The 16,936-nt window shown below is 40.5% G+C and overlaps 1 protein-coding gene across 1 annotated transcript in view; it reads right to left on the bottom strand.

The window, feature by feature from the left end:
• NSD3 (nuclear receptor binding SET domain protein 3) overlaps positions 1 to 12,764 on the bottom strand; it is a 126,702-nt gene extending 113,938 nt beyond the window's left edge. The window contains exon 1 of the mRNA XM_047717103.1: positions 12,656 to 12,764. The gene's annotated coding sequence lies outside the window, so the exon portion shown is untranslated. The remainder of the gene's footprint in view (positions 1 to 12,655) is intronic.
• Between the last annotated feature and the right edge of the window lie 4,172 nt (positions 12,765 to 16,936).

The following is a 16,936-nucleotide window of genomic DNA, read 5'->3' on the forward strand; positions in this document are numbered from 1 at the left end:
CAGGTTTTCTTTTTTCTTTTTAAGATTTTATTTATTTGACAGATAGAGATCACAAGTAGGCAGAGAGGCAGGCAAAGAGAGAGGGAGAAGCAGGCTCCCCACCCAGCAGAGAGCCTGATGCGGGGCTTGATACCAGGACCCTGAGATCATGACCTGAGCCGACGGCAGAGGCTTAACCCACGGAGCCACCCAGGCGCCCCAATGTCAGGTTTTCTTAACACAGGAAATATGAGCATCTTCTTTTCATCAGTGACTTTCTAAACTCACTCATAAATGGATGTGGAGTATATTTCAGTCAATTATATCTCAATAAAGCTGGAAATAAAATTTAAAAAATAAATGCTAGTGATTACAAAGAAAAACTGTATCAAACAAGCAACTGTGTTATCATATATTTGTACTATACTTTAAAAATCAAATATTTAACAAAGTTTTCTGATACTGCTGGGTGTTTAAGTTAACTCAAAACTTTCTGGAAATATTCTAAAATTAATTGTGGTAAGGGGCGTCTGGGTAGCTCAGTCCACTGAGTGTCTGACTCTAAGTTTTGGCTAAGGTCATGATAATCACAGTTATGAGATCAAGCCCTGTGTGGGGCTCTGCGCTCAGCGGGGAGTCTGCTTGGAGATTCTCTCCCTCTGCTCCTCCCCCAACTCTCTCCCTCTCAAATAAATCTTTAAAAAATAATAAAATTAATTTTAACTGTGGTGATGGTTGTATAATTCTACCAATATACGAAAAACAGTGCACTGTATACTTTAAATGGGTCAATTACATGGTATGTGAATTATTTCTAAACAAAACTTATTTTAGTACTATGTTGAATAGCAGTGGTGATAGTGAACAGCCCTGCTGTGTTCCTGACCTTAGGGGAAAAGATCTCAGTTTTTCCCTACTAAGAATGATATTTGCGGGGCGCCTGGGTGGCTCAGTGGGTTAAAGCCTCTGCCTTCGGCTCAGGTCATGATCTCAGGGTCCTGGGATCGAGTTGCGCATCAGGCTCTCTGCTCATCAGGGAGCCTGCTTCCCTGCCTCTCTGCCTACTTGTGATCTCTGTGTGTGTGTGAAATTAAAAAAAAAAAAAAAAAAAAAAAAGAATGATATTTGCTGTGGGTTTTTCATAGATGGCTTTTATGATACTGAAGTATATATCCTCTATCCCTACACTGTGAAGAGTTTTTGGTGTTTTTGTTTTTTTTTTTAAGATCCTATTTATTTATTTGACAGACACAGATCACAAGTCGGCAGAGAGGCAGGCAGAGAGAGGAAGGGAAGCAGCTCCCCGCCAAGCAGAGAGCCCAATGCGGGGCTCAATCCCAGGACCCTGAGATCACGACCTGAGCTGAAGTCAGAGGCTTTAACCCACTGAGCCACCCAGGCACCCCGTGAAGAGTTTTGATCAAGAAATGATGTTGGACTTGTCAAATGCTTTTTTAGTATCTATTGAGAGTATCATATGGTTCTTGTTCTTTCTTTTATTAACGTATTGTATCACATTGATTGATTTGTGGATGTTGAACCAACCTTGCAGCCCAAGAACAAATGCCACTTGGTCTTAGCCTCAGCAATCAGACACCAAAAAGAAATAAAAGCATCTGAATCAGCACAGAAGTCAAACTCTCACTCTTTGCAGATGATATGATACTTTTGTGGAAAACCCAAAAGACTCCACTCCAAAACTGCTAGAACTTGTACAGAAATTCAGTAAAGTATCAGGATATAAAATCAATGCACATAAATCAGTTGTATTTCTATACACCAACAGCAAGAAAAAAGAAAGAGAAATTAAGGAGTCAATCCCATTTATAATTGCACCCAAAACCATACAATACCTAGGAATAAACCTAACCAAAGAGGCAAAGAATCTGTACTCAGAAAACTATAAAGTACTCATGAAAGAAATTGAGGAAGACACAAAGAAATGGAAAAATGTTCCATGCTCATGGATTGGAAGAATAATATGAAAATGTCTAAGCTACCTAAAGCAATCTATACTTTTAACACAATCCCTATCAAAATACCATCAATATTTTTCAAAGAAATGGAACAAATAATCCTAAAATTTATATGAAACCAGAAAAGACCCCGAATAGCCAGTTGAAAAAGAAAACCACTGTTGGCGGCATCACAATTCCAGACTTCAAGCTCTATTACAAAGCTGTAATAAAAAAGATAGTATGGTACTGGCAGAAAAACAGATACACAGGTCAATGGCACAGAATAGGGAACTCAGAAATGGACCCTCAACTCTATGGTCAACTAATCTTTGACAAAGCAGGAAAGAATGTCCAATGGAAAAAAGACAGTCTCTTCAACAAATGGTGTTGGGATAATTGGACAGCCACGTGCAGAAGAATGGAACTGGACTATCTCCTTACACCACACACAAAAATAGACTCAAAATGGATGAAAGACCTTAATATGAGACAGAAATCCATCAAAATCCTCGAGGAAAACACAGGCAGCAACCTCTTCAACCTCAGCCACAGCAACTTCTTCCTAGAAACATAGCCAAAGACAAGGGAAGTAAAGGTAAAAATGAACTATTGGGACTTGATCAAGATCAAAAGCTTTTGCACAGCAGAGGAAATAGTCAACAAAACCAAAAGACAACCAACAGAATAGGAGAAGATATCTGCAAATGACATGTGAGATAAAGGGCTAGTATCCAAAATCTATAAAGAACTTATCAAATTCAACACCCAAAGAACAAATAATCCAATCAAGAAATGGGCAGAAGACATGAACAGACACTTCTGCAAAGACATCCAAATGGCCAACAGACAAAGAAAAAGTACTCAACATCACTCGGCATCAGAGAAATACAAATCAAAACCACAGTGAGATACCACCTTACGACAGTCAGAATGCCTAAAATTAACAAGTCAGGAAATGACAAATGTTGGTGAGGATGCAGAGAAAGGGGAACCCTCCTACACTGTTGGGAATGCAAGCTGGTGCGGCCACTCTGTAAAACAGTATGGAGGTTCCTTAAAAAGTTGAAAATAGACCTACCCTACGACCCAGCAATCACACTACTGGGTATTTACCCTAAAGATACAAATGTAGTAATCCGAAGGGGAACGTGCACCCAAAAGTTTATATAGCAGCAATGTCCACAATAGCCAAACTATGGAAAGACCCTAGACGTCCATCGACAGATGAATAGATAAAGAAGATGTGATATAGATATACAATAGAGGGGCGCCTGGGTGGCTCAGTGGGTTAAGCCACTGCCTTCGGCTCAGGTCATGATCTCAGGGTCCTGGGATCGAGCCCCGCATCGGGCTCTCTGCTCAGCAGGGAGCCTGCTTCCTCCCCTCTCTCTGCCTGCCTCTCTGCCTGCTTGTGATCTCTCTCTGTCAAATAAATAAATAAAATCTTTAAAAAAAAAAAAGATATACAATGGAATACAATGCAACCATTAAAAAAAAACAACTTGCCATTTGCAATGTCGTGGATGGAACTAGAGGTTGTTATGCTAAGCAAAATAAGTCAATCAGAGAAACACAATTATCATATGTGGGGGATCATGGTGGGGTAGGGAGGGAAAAAATGAAATAAGATCGGACTGGGGAGGAAGACAAACCATAAGAGACTCTTAATCTCAGGAAACAAACTGAAGGTTGCTGGGGGGTGCAGGGGTAGGGATGGGGGGCTGGGTTATGGACATTGGGGAGGGTATATGCTATGGTGAGTGCTATGAATTGTGTAAGACTGATGAATCACAGACCCATACCCCTGAAAAAAATAAAACATTATATGTTAATAAAAATAAATATATATAAATTAAATAAATAAATGTTGAAAATGTAAAAAAAAAAAAGTATTTAAAAAAAAAAGCTGGATGGCTCAGTCAGTTAAGCGTCAAAGACTCTTGGTTTCGGTTCAGATCATAATCTCAGGGTTGTCAGAGCAAGCTCACATGGGCTCTGTGCTCACAGAGAGAGTCTGGTTGAAACTCTCTCCCTCTGCTCCTCCCCGCCCCCCCCCCGTTCTCACCCACAGGTGTGTGTGCGCACAAGCATGCGTGCTTTCTCTCTCAAAATAAATTTTTTTAAAAAAAACCTCTGAAATGTTCATATCTGTTATGTAATTCTACTTTTAGGAATTTATTGTAATGAAATAATCATAGTCATACAGTTTTTTATTTTTTTAATGTATAAGGATGTTCATCAAATCATAATATCCAAAAATTGTGAAGTGCCTAAAATACCATCAACAGAAAAATGGTAAACAGATATGGCACACCCATACAACAAAATTATATGTGAATTTTAAAAAATCACATTCTTAGTTAGAGGGTGCCTGGGTGGCTCATTCATTAAACGTCTGCTTTCAGCCAGGTCACAATCCCAGGGTCCTGGGATCAAGCCCCACACCCGGCTCCCTGCTCAGCAGGAAGCGCCCCTAATGATCCATGTTTAATTTTACAGATGATAACACAGAAACCATGAGTTGGCCAAAAGCATATCAATTCTACTTCATACACAAAGCCAAATTACCTAAGTTAGGTTTAAAAAAGTATTTTAAGGGGCACCTGGGTGGCTCAGTGGGTTAAAGCCTCTGCCTTTGGCTCAGGTCATGATCCCAGGGTCCTGGGATCGAGCCCCACATCGGGTTCTCTGCTTCCTCCTCTCTCTCTCTGCCTGCCTCTCTGCCAACTTGTGATCTCTGTCAAATAAATAAATAAACTCTTTTTTTAAAAAAAAGTATTTTAAATCATGTTTGCTTCCACATCTAGGAAAATACAACACATGTTCATTTCAAAATCTAAAATAAATATTTTTCATCTTTGCTAGGGGAAAAATGAGCTAGAATAAAAAAGAACAACATTCTACTGCATTATAGAAAGGAATTCAAGGGTATGGTAAAGCACAGCAAGAAGTTTCTCATCAGGGTGCCCGGGTGGCTCAGTGGGTTAAACCCTCTGCCTTTGGCTCAGGTCATGATCCCAGGGTCCTGGGATCGAGCCTGGGACCTAGCCGATTCTGGGCTCCCTGCTCAGCAGGGAGCCTGCTTCCTCCTCTCTCTCTGCCTAGATGTGATCTCTATCTCTCAAATAAATAAATAAAATCTTACAAAAAAAAAAAAAAAGGAGTTTCTCATCACAATCAATATGAAATACTATGTTCTAATGTATTTGGATCCTGCAGAAATCATAAAAGAAACAAACAGCTTAAAGTGACAAGATTACAATAACCAAATAAAGGCTTTAATTTATGTACGTAAATGAGTTGTAAAAATGTCTTTTTCAAAACCACATTGCAGGGGCGCCTGGGTGGCTCAGTGGGTTAAGCCGCTGCCTTTGGCTCAGGTCATGATCTCAGGGTCCTGGGATCGAGCCCCTCGTCGGGCTCTCTGCTCACCAGGGAGCCTGCTTCCTCCTCTCTCTCTACCTGCCTCTCTGCCTGCTCTCTCTCTCTCTGTCAAATAAATAAATAAATAAAATCTTTAAGAAAAAAAAAAAAACACATTGCAGAATGTTATGCAAATAGACTGTATTTGTCAGGTAGAAAGGAAAAAAATTCAAGTTTTTCTGCTATCAAAATCCTCAAAAACGAACATTTAACCCTACTGAACATAAAAGAAAACAGTCTAGTAAGACAGAAGCAAAATAAAGCTAAGTTTCTCCAGTTTTAAAAAAAACTTGATTCACCTAGACAAAATACAGAAAAGGTAAGAATCAAGAGGCATCAAGGATGAAGTGTCAAAATAGATTGTCACTACTGATTACTTCTCAGGTTAATACTTCTTGAATGGTTACATTAATGTGAAAGCAAGAGAGTCCAAGTAGTTTTTATAAAATAAGATAACTTAAGTTTGAATATTAATATATAGGCAAATTGGATATTTTCTAGGCAAAAGTCATTGCTAGAATCTGCGCATCAATCTAAAACTAGTCATTAAATTCTACCAAAAACTGCAACAGAGATGAACTCTGAAAAAACAACACTTTGTATAAAATGGCATGATTCTTACAGAATTTAGTGTTATTTTTTATTTCACATTCATTAAATTTTTTATTTCACATTCACTAATATAGCACTAAGATTTCAAATCCCTAAATGACTACACTGCTAGGAAACATTTTTTTAAATTATCTAGATAACACTTTTGATAATAACAAAAACTGATGATTCAGTTTTTACATTTCCTGACCCCTCATGGGTTAATTTTTCAGGTTACTTTCAGCATATTGTTACCCTGAAACCCTGACTACCACCAAGGTAATACCAGCTAAAGGAATGAAGTGGTTTCTGTAGTTTTCCTTTAAGGGTTTATTACCTAGGCGGTGACTATATGATGTTTACTTTCTAATTATTTGCTTATACTGTACACTTACGTTTTATGCTTTTTTTCTTTATATGGAATGTTTCACAATTTAAAAGTTTCGAAATGTTTCTTTTTTAAGGTGTTTTGTGTGTGTTTTTAAATGTACAGTTATTCTTAAGACTCTACAGTTAAGAGGTACTAGTAATACAAGACTCAACAGACACAATACTATCTTGACCACAGCTAAAATGCCATTAAGTAAAAGCAAGCCTCCATATAAGACTTCTTAACCTCAAATTAATTTGATAAACTAAGTTTTGTTTTACTTAGAAAATCAGGATACAGGGGTGCCTGGATGGCTCAGTGAGTTAAGCCTCTGCCTTCGGCTCAGGTCATGATCCCAGGGTCCTGGGATCGAGCCCTGCATCGGGCTCTCTGCTCAGCAGGCAGCCTGCTTCCTCCTCTCTCTCTCTGCCTGCCTCTGTGCCTGCTTGTGATCTCTATCAAATAAATAAATAAAATCTTTAAAAAAAAAAATCAGGATACATACATTTCTTAAATTAAAAATATCTACTTCTATATTTTAAGATGTTCACACATTATACCAAAATTTTAAAAGTATGTTCTACGGTAGAAAAATACTTTATTGTTAGTTAGTGTTTATTAAAAGAAGGATAATGCAGGCTATGAAAAAAAAAGTCAAAAAAACATACATATTTCTAAAAAAAGTTTTTAAATAAGCTCCACCCTTAATGTGGGGTTTGAACTCACAACCCCAAGATTAAGAGTCACGTGCTCTACTGACCACCTGCCAGGCACCCCTGAAAAAGTTTTTTTTAAGTAATCAGACAAAAATCTGAAAACCTTATTCTACTTAACACATCAATCTATTTGGCCTGAGGATTTCCTGAAATCTCAATTTCTCCATCTTTAAATTTGGGTTAAATAATTCTTGTGCTTTCCAACTTCACATTTTAAAACAAAGTCAAGTTACTGTGTAAGGATGCAATCAAACATCTCAGAAAATGTAGTTAAGTGCAAGGTATTATTAGATAAATGTATCTATTTATTTATATTTATATATCATATATATAGAATTCATATTCTTATATAAAATTTTTTCATTGTCCTATTCACTTTCTCAATATAGCTCTAAATCTACATGGAAAAAAGGGAACCTGATAAGAAATAAGAGTTATCATTGTAGATCAGTCAATGATGACACAGATGCACATCTTAAAAAATTTAACAGCCAAGAATCATTTTTCAAAGAGCTTTTCAAATTCAAATCTCATCGATGGGCTGATGTACTTCAGGAGTAACAACACATATCCATCTAGTAAAAACGGAACATTCTCTAAATTCACAAAATTTTAAATATGCCTTTTACTTTTTATGCCACACTGTGCAGGTACAACATAATACATAAGTGTTTGAAAGTACTTATTAAGTACTCAGTAAAGTCAACAATAAAAACCAAAATGAAAACCCTGTAAGCTTTTTAAAAATGTGTTAGGTAGTTGTAGTATAGATAGTTGTAGTATAATCAATTTCCTAAATTTAACTTTATTAACATTTATAAAAACATTAGCCTGCAGAAATAAGGTCACCATTCATTTAAAAACTCAAAAGCTGGGCATGTTGTTTATTAACAAAGGAATAAATCATTTCAGTTGATTTCATTTCATTTCTTTCAAAAAATAACAGACTCTATTTTTTTTTAAGTAAAACTAAAAACACCACCGCACCAGGAAACAGATTTTATAGATACCAAATTCTAAATCTTCTTAAGGTTTTTATGACTTTAATTTTTTAAGTGTCTAAAACAGACTTTGTTTCAAAAGAACCCAATGAATAAGTATCCATGGTAACTTGTTTTCTTCCTGATAGACAAAAATAATTAAAAATAATCAGTGGTGCCTGCTAAGATCTTTTAAAACTTGTTTTCAATGAGCTATTTTTTAGCTCATTTTAAAAAACTTAACAGTGCCTCAATTTTCTTTCCAAGTTTCTTTCCACAACCATAATGGACCTCTTATTTTTTTCATTTCATTGTTATCTTATTTCATTGATAATTTTATTAAAACAGAAAAAAATTCTGCCAAAACCGCTTCATTATCCAAAGCACAAACTTTAAGATACTTGTACAAGGTTCATTTACGTATGAAAAAATTGTCTGTACATATGCTATACGTACAATATGGTGAACAAGTATGAAAAAAGCCAAACAAGATCCTTTGCCTCACTGAAACTTAATCCCCTTGCACTCATTATGCTAAACATGCCTAACCTTGAATATTCCCCCTCACCTTGAGCTTCTACAGAAAGCTCAAATACCTTCATAATAATGAAGTAATGTAGTGTGGTATAAAGACCCAGGTAACAAGTCTGTTACCAAAGCCTTGAACTTAACTTCCTTAGGCCTCTGTTTTCTCTCTTATAAAATAAAGTAGTTGGACGGTGGTATCTCCTCCATTTATTTATTTTTTTTAAAGATTTTATTTATTTATTTGACAGACAGAGATCACAAGTAGGCAGAGAGGCAGGCAGAGAGAGAGGAGGAAGCAGGCTCCCTGCTGAGCAGAAAGCCCGATTCGATTCGGGGCTCGATCCCAGGACCCTGGGATCATGACCTGAGCTGAAGGCAGTATCTCCTCCATTTAAATGGGCTGTTAGGGACTTAATTCAAGACCTGTTATATTAATCAAAACAGCAAAAAATCTGTTAACATCCTGATGTTAATCAATATTCCAAACAAAGGAATACTATATGACCCTTAAAAAAAAAAGTTGTAGGGGCGCCTGGGTGGCTCAGTGGGTTAAGCCGCTGCCTTCGGCTCAGCTCATGATCTCAGGGTCCTGGGATCGAGTCCCACATCAGGCTCTCTGCTCAGCGGGGAGCCTGCTTGCCTCTCTCTCTCTGCCTGCCTCTCTGTCTACCTATGATCTCTGTCTGTCAAATAAATAAATAAAATCTTTAAAAAAAAAAAAAAGTTGTAGATCAATATGTGCTCATTTAAAAGGCTGTCCCAGGTAGCCTATTAAAACAGAAAAGCAATATGCAGACCGTAGGTATGACCCAATTTATATGCATTTGAAGACAAATCTGCATATGTATGTACAGATATTTTCTAGGAAAACTCAGAAGAAACTTCAAAATGGTTATCGGGGGAAACAGGGTGTCAACTATTTTCCCCTCTACCTCTTAGCCTTTTATAATATTTGAAAAAAATTTAAATAATGAACATATATTATCTTCACACATTTTTTTTTAAAAAGAAATGAAAAGTTCTGCAGATCCAGGTTCTATAAATAGAAAGACCTGGGTTCAAATACTGACTTGGCTAGTTACCATCTGTGTGGTGTTGAGTTACTCAACCTCAATTTCTCCACCTGTAAAGGGAGTTAATAGTAGTAACCTCATACAACTAGAGTGGAAGGATAAAAAGAAATCATACACGTGAAACACTCAGCATAGCACACTGTAAGAAGATGACTATTAGCAGCTTTGCTATGATTATTATAAACACTATAAACTCCAGAAACAGAATAGACTTGACATTCCACTCGATGATGGCCAATCTCAAAGGCAACCAATTTCCTTTACCCAAAATTCAACCAATCTGATTACAGTAAGAAAGAGCGTATTTATTAAAGTTTAAAGGGAAAAAAAAGCCATCGCAGGTAGCAGGTGTGCTGATGGACACAGTAATCGGAGCAAAGTCTGAGTTTTAATAATTATCATCTAACTAGAACAGCCTTCTTCATTATATGGATACCCATTCAAGGAGCCAGAATACTTATAGCAAGGCAGGAGACCCTGATCTTGACCACTGAATACACAGGAATACACTTTTTTTCTTAAGTAATTGAAGCTTCCAACATGAGTTTTTTCTTATTTTAATATACCATAATTTCTTATTTTCCTAAAAGTTTATGGCACTGATAGTTCATGCACACAATTTACCAATTAATTATAAATAACATGTCAATTGAGTGGAAGACATAAACATGAAAAATCTCTATAAATTCCAAAAAGCATATTGAAAGGCATTTTTGAGTGAAACTTCTCCTCACCGAATTCTTAAAGATTCAGACTGAGTATCATCAAACCAAAATACTCCAAGTTGTAAACCTGGCCTTCAAACTAGCAAATACCCTCACAAAGTACTACTCTAACAAAATTCAATTTCATTTTTCTAACAAACCAAGAATACATCCTAAACTTCTTTATAACAACTGAAAGGATGTTGCAGTAAAACAGGTTAAATCAATATGTAGTACAACTGGTTTGAGGCCATCATAGCACAATTTTAACAGGACTTTCTGGTATTAGACAACAGTTTCAAAATCAATATGATGGGTTAAAGTTTGGATCACCCCAATTACAAGTATAAAACAAAAACAAAAGGTCACACACACACACCACACACACATTTAATCTCTTTCAATATGAAAAGAAAATAGGCTACACTTAATTTATCTACTGTTAAATTTGTCAGGATTTAAACCCTTAGAACAGTAACCATTTCAAATTACCTAAGAGTTACATTTTGATACATTAAAGAGTTACTGTAGCTTTCCTCAGAGCAACCTGAAGTTCCCACCAAAAACAAGCAAACAAAACAAAGAAAAAACCAAAAACTGGCACCTCACTGAGGCTCTAAGAACTGCATGCCTACTTCATAGATCATTACACTGTGCTGAACTGGCATTTGGAGACTGTACTGAGCTAGACACATGAAAGCAAAAGAAGGGATGGAGGAGAGAGAGTGCATAAAAAAAGAAAACACTTCTTAACACACCCATCACCTATAAGCGTGAACTACCAAAAACAGTATTTTAAAATACATGTATTTCTAATTTTCCAACATTCAAAATACAGCAAACACATAATCTACCACGAGCAGATCTTTCTACCCCTTCTCACCCCCACACGATGCTTTGCCAAGAGCACAAGCCCAAGAAAAATAACCAATGCAATTTCCTTGTTTATGTAAAGAATTTCAGAAAACATGTTGACTGCTTCTGAAGCTTCTAAAACAAATGAATTTTCAATAGTTAAGACTTTTCATTATCACATTTGAAATATGATAGTAATGATTCCTTCAGCTAGTAAAAATATAGTTTCCACTTTATAAAAAGGGTTAATATTACACTGCAGCTCATTAGCATGCCTTGTTTGCAACCAGAAGGAAGAGGGAAAGGGGGTGGGGGGAGCAGCAAAACACACAAGATGGAAAACATCACTACCTCCTTTGGTGGTTATGAATAATATTAAATTACCACAAGATGTATGGGTAGGGTTCATGAATAGAAAGAAAGGGGGTTAACAATATGAACTGGCCCCTTCCAGATTCACACTGATGTCGGAAAGAAGGAATTTATTTACACTGCAGTGCCTGGCAGCAAACATGGCTGCCCCTACCCCCTTTAAATCTGAACAGTCTTCACTCCCTTAGCAAAACCATCAAATTATGGCCATGTCTCTACTGTCTTGCTACCATAACACTAACACATCTCCTCCTCCCTCAAAGCAGTAAAACCCACACCTCCCCATTTCACAACAATCACAACACCATAACCACTAGCTTCTATGTTCACTAGCCTTGAAAGAAAAGGCCCAGAATACACAGAAATACAGGAACAAAAGGCTTTCTCTTTCTTTACAACCCCCTTCCCCTTCTTTTCCACCCACTCTGTGATGCTTGGTCGATAGTTCTCATCCTTCTCAACATTCAGCTAATTTCCTTCCCTATACCAATCCTAGGTCTCCCAGTTTCCCGAGTCCATTTCCTATCTTCCTATGCATCCTGTCTCAACAATTTCTTATCCCTTTTCCAAATCCACCTTTTCCTCCACTTCCATTCCCTCGTTTGTCTCTTGATGCCCCATATCTCCATCAAATTCTACCCCCTTCCCCCAGATTCTTCTAGTTTCCACACTGCACCCCCAAACCTATTTCTCAGTCCACCCAGGTCTCTAATCTTCTCCAAACCTAACTCTTCTTCTCTTCCCCTGCCCCTCCCCCGTTCCATCTCTATCCCCGCCCCCATCCCACCTCTACTCCCAATTCCCAGCTCAGCGCCACTCCATCTCTTACCCCAATCCTACCTTCCCTGCCCCACCTCCCTATCTCCTCCACAACCCCTACTTGGCCCTCTGCTTTACCTCCTAGACTCCCCCAGAAGCCTTTCCGGCCACCCGCTGGTCCTCCCATCCCTGTTGGGGTCTCTCTACCCGGGTCCCATCCCTAGGTCGCCCCCTCCTCGTCGTTCCCTCCTCAGCCCTTCCTTCCAACACACACACACACACACACACACACACACACACACACTCTCTCTCTCTCTCTCTCTCTCTCTCTCTCTCTCTCACTTTACCTTCAGTTTGTTCCATTCTAACCCCCCGGCCGTGTCAGTACGATCACAGGAGAGACACGGAGGCCCGGAGTGGGGCTGAGGTGCGGGCAGCCGCCGGCGCCGCGGGGGGAGGACACTGAACCGAGCTAGGCCGCATGAAATCCCCGGGCTAGATTTTCCTCGCGCCGGACGCCTCTGCCATGGCTGCCGGCACCGAGAAGGGCCGCGGCCGGACCGGGCCGGGCGTGAAGCTGAGAGGAGGAAGGCTGCGGGAGGTGGGGTGGGCAGGGGCGGTGGAAGGATGGGGGGTCGCCGCGCAGCTTCTGCTGCTAGAGAGAAGGCTGTGGCTGGCGGCCGGGCCGGGGCAACAAGGTCCTCGGGGCTCGACTTGGCCTTCGCACGCCTCTCCGCAGCGACCAGCGGACAGTCACCTTCGGCCTCCGCCTCCGTCCTGGCCGCCGCTCCCGCCGCTGCTGCCGCCGCCGCCCGCTTGCGCCGCCGCCGCCGCCGCGCACAAAGCCCCCCCACCCGGCTCTCGGAGCGCCGCCGCCGCCGCCGTCGCCGCCGCCGCCAAATCCTCAGCCCCTCATTGGCCGCTAGCCGCGGCGCCTGCTGGGAAATGCAGTCCTGGGTTTGTGGCGCGGGCGGGGTTGGGGGAGCGAAAGGAGGAAGAGGGTAGTCAGCCGGGCGGAGAGGAGGGGCCCGAGAGAGTCTAGACAAGAAGTGAGACCGCAGGCAATAAAGGTAGAGGCAGGAAGAAATGATACGATGGAAAGTCAAAAAAACAAAACACACACACAACCAGAAGACAGGTTAAAGGTTGGGCCTGTGAGGTAAAACTGCGTCCGTGCGTGTTCTTTGAGACTTATTCAGTTAACAACACATATTAAACACCATATGGTCCTCCTCAGAGGGACCCTGCTGCACACTTCCTAGACGTCAGAAATAACCTACAAACGAGGGCCGGGCTAAGATGACCGGGAAAGAGAAGAACACTTTGTGTGTCTCCTCGGCTGCCTTCTGTCCGACAGCTGTCAGAGTCAGAGCTTCCTATTTCACATGGGTCTGCGTCTGAAACCGTGGCAGCAATTTCAGACCTGAGCCGTGGGAGACAGCGTCTCTCTCAGCCTCGGATGTGAGTCCCGGATGCCCCCCCCACCCCCGTCCCGCCCCACAATCGCAAGCCTTGGCGGCATCTCAGTCGCTGTGAGGAAGCGCCGACCTCCCTGGCGGGCACCGGGCCCCACACGCCTTCTTCCTGCTCGCCCTGCGGGCCCGGAGGCTTGTGGGTAAGGAGGAGGACGTCAGCGCCGACTGCAGCCGGGACCCCTTAGGAAATGAGAGGGCTCCGTGCCCGTCACGTGCCTGGGCCGTCTGCTGCTCACTGCCAGGCCTTCCCTTCGAGGGATGGGAGGGCATTTGCCCTCGAGAGAGCTCACACAAGAATGAGCGGAGGAAACGAGAGTCAAAATTCTCTGTAATCCTCTGAGATCTCCCCATCCTAGGAAATTTATGTTAAACAATAGAAGGTGGGCGCCTGGGTGGCTCAGTGGGTTAAGCCGCTGCCTTCGGCTCAGGTCATGATCCCAGGGTCCTGGGATCGAGTCCCGCATCGGGCTCTCTGCTCAGCAGGGAGCCTGCTTCCCCCCCCCCCCCCCCCTGCCTGCCTCTCCATCTACTTGTGATCTCTCTGTCAAATAAATAAATAAAATCTTTAAAAAAAAAAAAACAATAGAAGGTGTGTGACACAATAGAGTAGCCTTAACGGAGTGTGCAAAATTTTGTGATATTTCCTGGGGCCTGGTGGTGATGACTTAGAACGTTACGGCACAGAGGGCTGCCTGGGTGGCTCAGTGGGTTAAGCCTCTGCCTTCGGTTCAGGTCATGATCTCAGGGTCCTGGGATGGAGTCCCCGGGGTCCCAGCTCTCTGCTCAGCAGGGAGTCTGCTTCCCCCTCTCCCTCTGCCTGCCTCTCCATCTACTTGTGATCTCTGTCAAAGGAATAAAAACTTAAAAAAAGAAAAACGTTGTGGCACAGAGACTTGAATGTAAGAAGGAAATACAGGCAACAGCAATCAGATGAGGAAACCTATCCTCTGTGCTCTGTTCTGAGAATAATAAAGCTATGTTACTACTAGATGTTATACTCTGCACTGACATTGTAGTTCTGGATCTGTTTGGCACAGCCACAAGAAATTTCTGATATCTTTGTCTTTAAATATCATTTAAACAAATTAAAAGATTCCTACAGATCAATTATTTTAATGACTACTAATTATGTTTCAGGTTTTTAAAAACATAAACCTTTTATTTTTTTTTTAAAGATTTTATTTATTTGTCAGAGAGAGAGGGAGAGAGAGCAAGCAGAGGCAGACAGAATGGCAGGCAGAGGCAGAGGGAGAAGCAGGCTCCTGCTGAGCAAGGAGCCCGATGCGGGACTCGATCCCAGGACGCTGGAATCATGACCTGAGCCGAAGGCAGCTGCCCAACCAACTGAGCCACCAGGCGTCCCTAAACCTTTTAATTATACTATAGATGATATTGAGAATTAAGCATTCCCATTACTGTTAATCATTAAATATTTCCTTCTTTCCCTTAAAGATTTATTTATTTATTTATTTGACACAGAGGGAGAGGGTGCAGAAGCAAGAGGAGAGGCAGAGGGAGCAAGAAAAGCAGGCCTCTTACTGATTCTGGGATCATGACCCGAGGATCATGGGATCCTGGGATCATGGGATCATGACCTGAGCTGAAGGCAGATGCTTAACCAACTAAGCCACCCAGGTGCCCTATTCATTAACTATTTCTAAATGTATGCTTATGTAGTACCTGTTTTGTGCAGTACCAAGAGTTAAAGGAATCAGTAAAAAGCACATTTTTGTTTGTTTTAAATGTCTTTTTAGAAACAGACCTCTTTTAAAATTATATTGATTTGATGAGACACAGCAAGAGAGGGAACACAAGCGGGGGAGTGGGAGTGGGAGAAGCAGACTTCCCATCCAGCAGGAAGCCTGATGCGGGGCTCCGTCCCAGGACCCCAGGATCATGACCTAAGTGGAAAGCAAATGCTTAAGGACTGAGCCATCCAGGTGCCCCTGGAACACATACCTCTTAAAGGGGGCCCCCTGAGCTTATTTCAGTTTGATTGTGTCTCCTGGAAAGACAGGTTAAATTGATCTTTTTTTTTTTTATTATTATCTTTTCCACCTTCATCCTTCCTCTCCATCTTCCTGTATATCCCTTGTTTTGTTGATAAATTGTTGCCTTGACCAGATATCTGGACTTTTTCTTGAGGAGAATTTGGTAAGTTGTCCCCAGGGATTTTATTTTAATCTGTTTCTCTGCTGACAAGAGTTTAAAATTAAAGTCCTGGGAGGTAGATATATAATCTCTTCCTGTGAAACAAGAAAACATACTGTTAATAACATTTGATCTTGAGCTATATTTAGGGAAATGACCATTAAAGTTAATAATGTACATTTTTAGCATCTAACATCTTCTGAGGTTCAGATCACACTTTGTCTTCTTCATACAAAATGAGCAAACAATTCATTAAGACAGCAATCTAACACAAATCCCAGGGCCAGAGTTAAAGAGAAAGGAATTTTTTGTTTCTCTTCCAAAGATTATATCCAAAAACTCCTTACATGATAAATCACTTAATCTTGAAAGTCAAAAAATTGCCAGACCTGATAGCAGAAAGCAAACATTGCGTTGAACGAATGGATTTCAACAGGAAGGTTCTTAACCCTTCCCTTTTTATAATAGGATTGCTGACACGTGACTGTAGTAGAAAATCTAGCTCATCTTTCCAATACTGAGCTTGGAATCATTCATCTGGTTTATGAATACTTAATGATTTTACTGTGCCTGTTTGTAAGTGAATACAATGCATGAATAAGAATATTTCCTGGTATAAAATGTCTCCCAGGGAACCGAAAGGCATATTTTTGTATCTTTATGATCTTTTCCAGAAAAGTACATGTTCATGTTTGTACGGTGATTAATTTGTGGAATTAATGTGAAAATTAGAACTACCTAGACTCTTAAAGCTCAAAATTTGCCATCGGAAATTTTCAGGAAAGGAAAGGGAGAGAAACCAAGGCTTTGTAGATTTTGTTAATTCTAGTAAACATAGAACGTGAAGTGAAACCTTTATGTGGAAACTCGGGTGTCCAACATGCACAAAGGGCCCTCTAGTGGCCAAACTGAAAAGTTCTGCCTATTTAACACGGTAGATCCATTTGGTTTTAAACCGAAAAATGCTTTGTAGATTAAAAGCTGTCTACATAGACAACAACA

The sequence above is a fragment of the Lutra lutra genome, chromosome 2 (assembly GCF_902655055.1).
Source record: "Lutra lutra chromosome 2, mLutLut1.2, whole genome shotgun sequence".
Taxonomy (NCBI): Eukaryota; Metazoa; Chordata; class Mammalia; order Carnivora; family Mustelidae; genus Lutra; species Lutra lutra.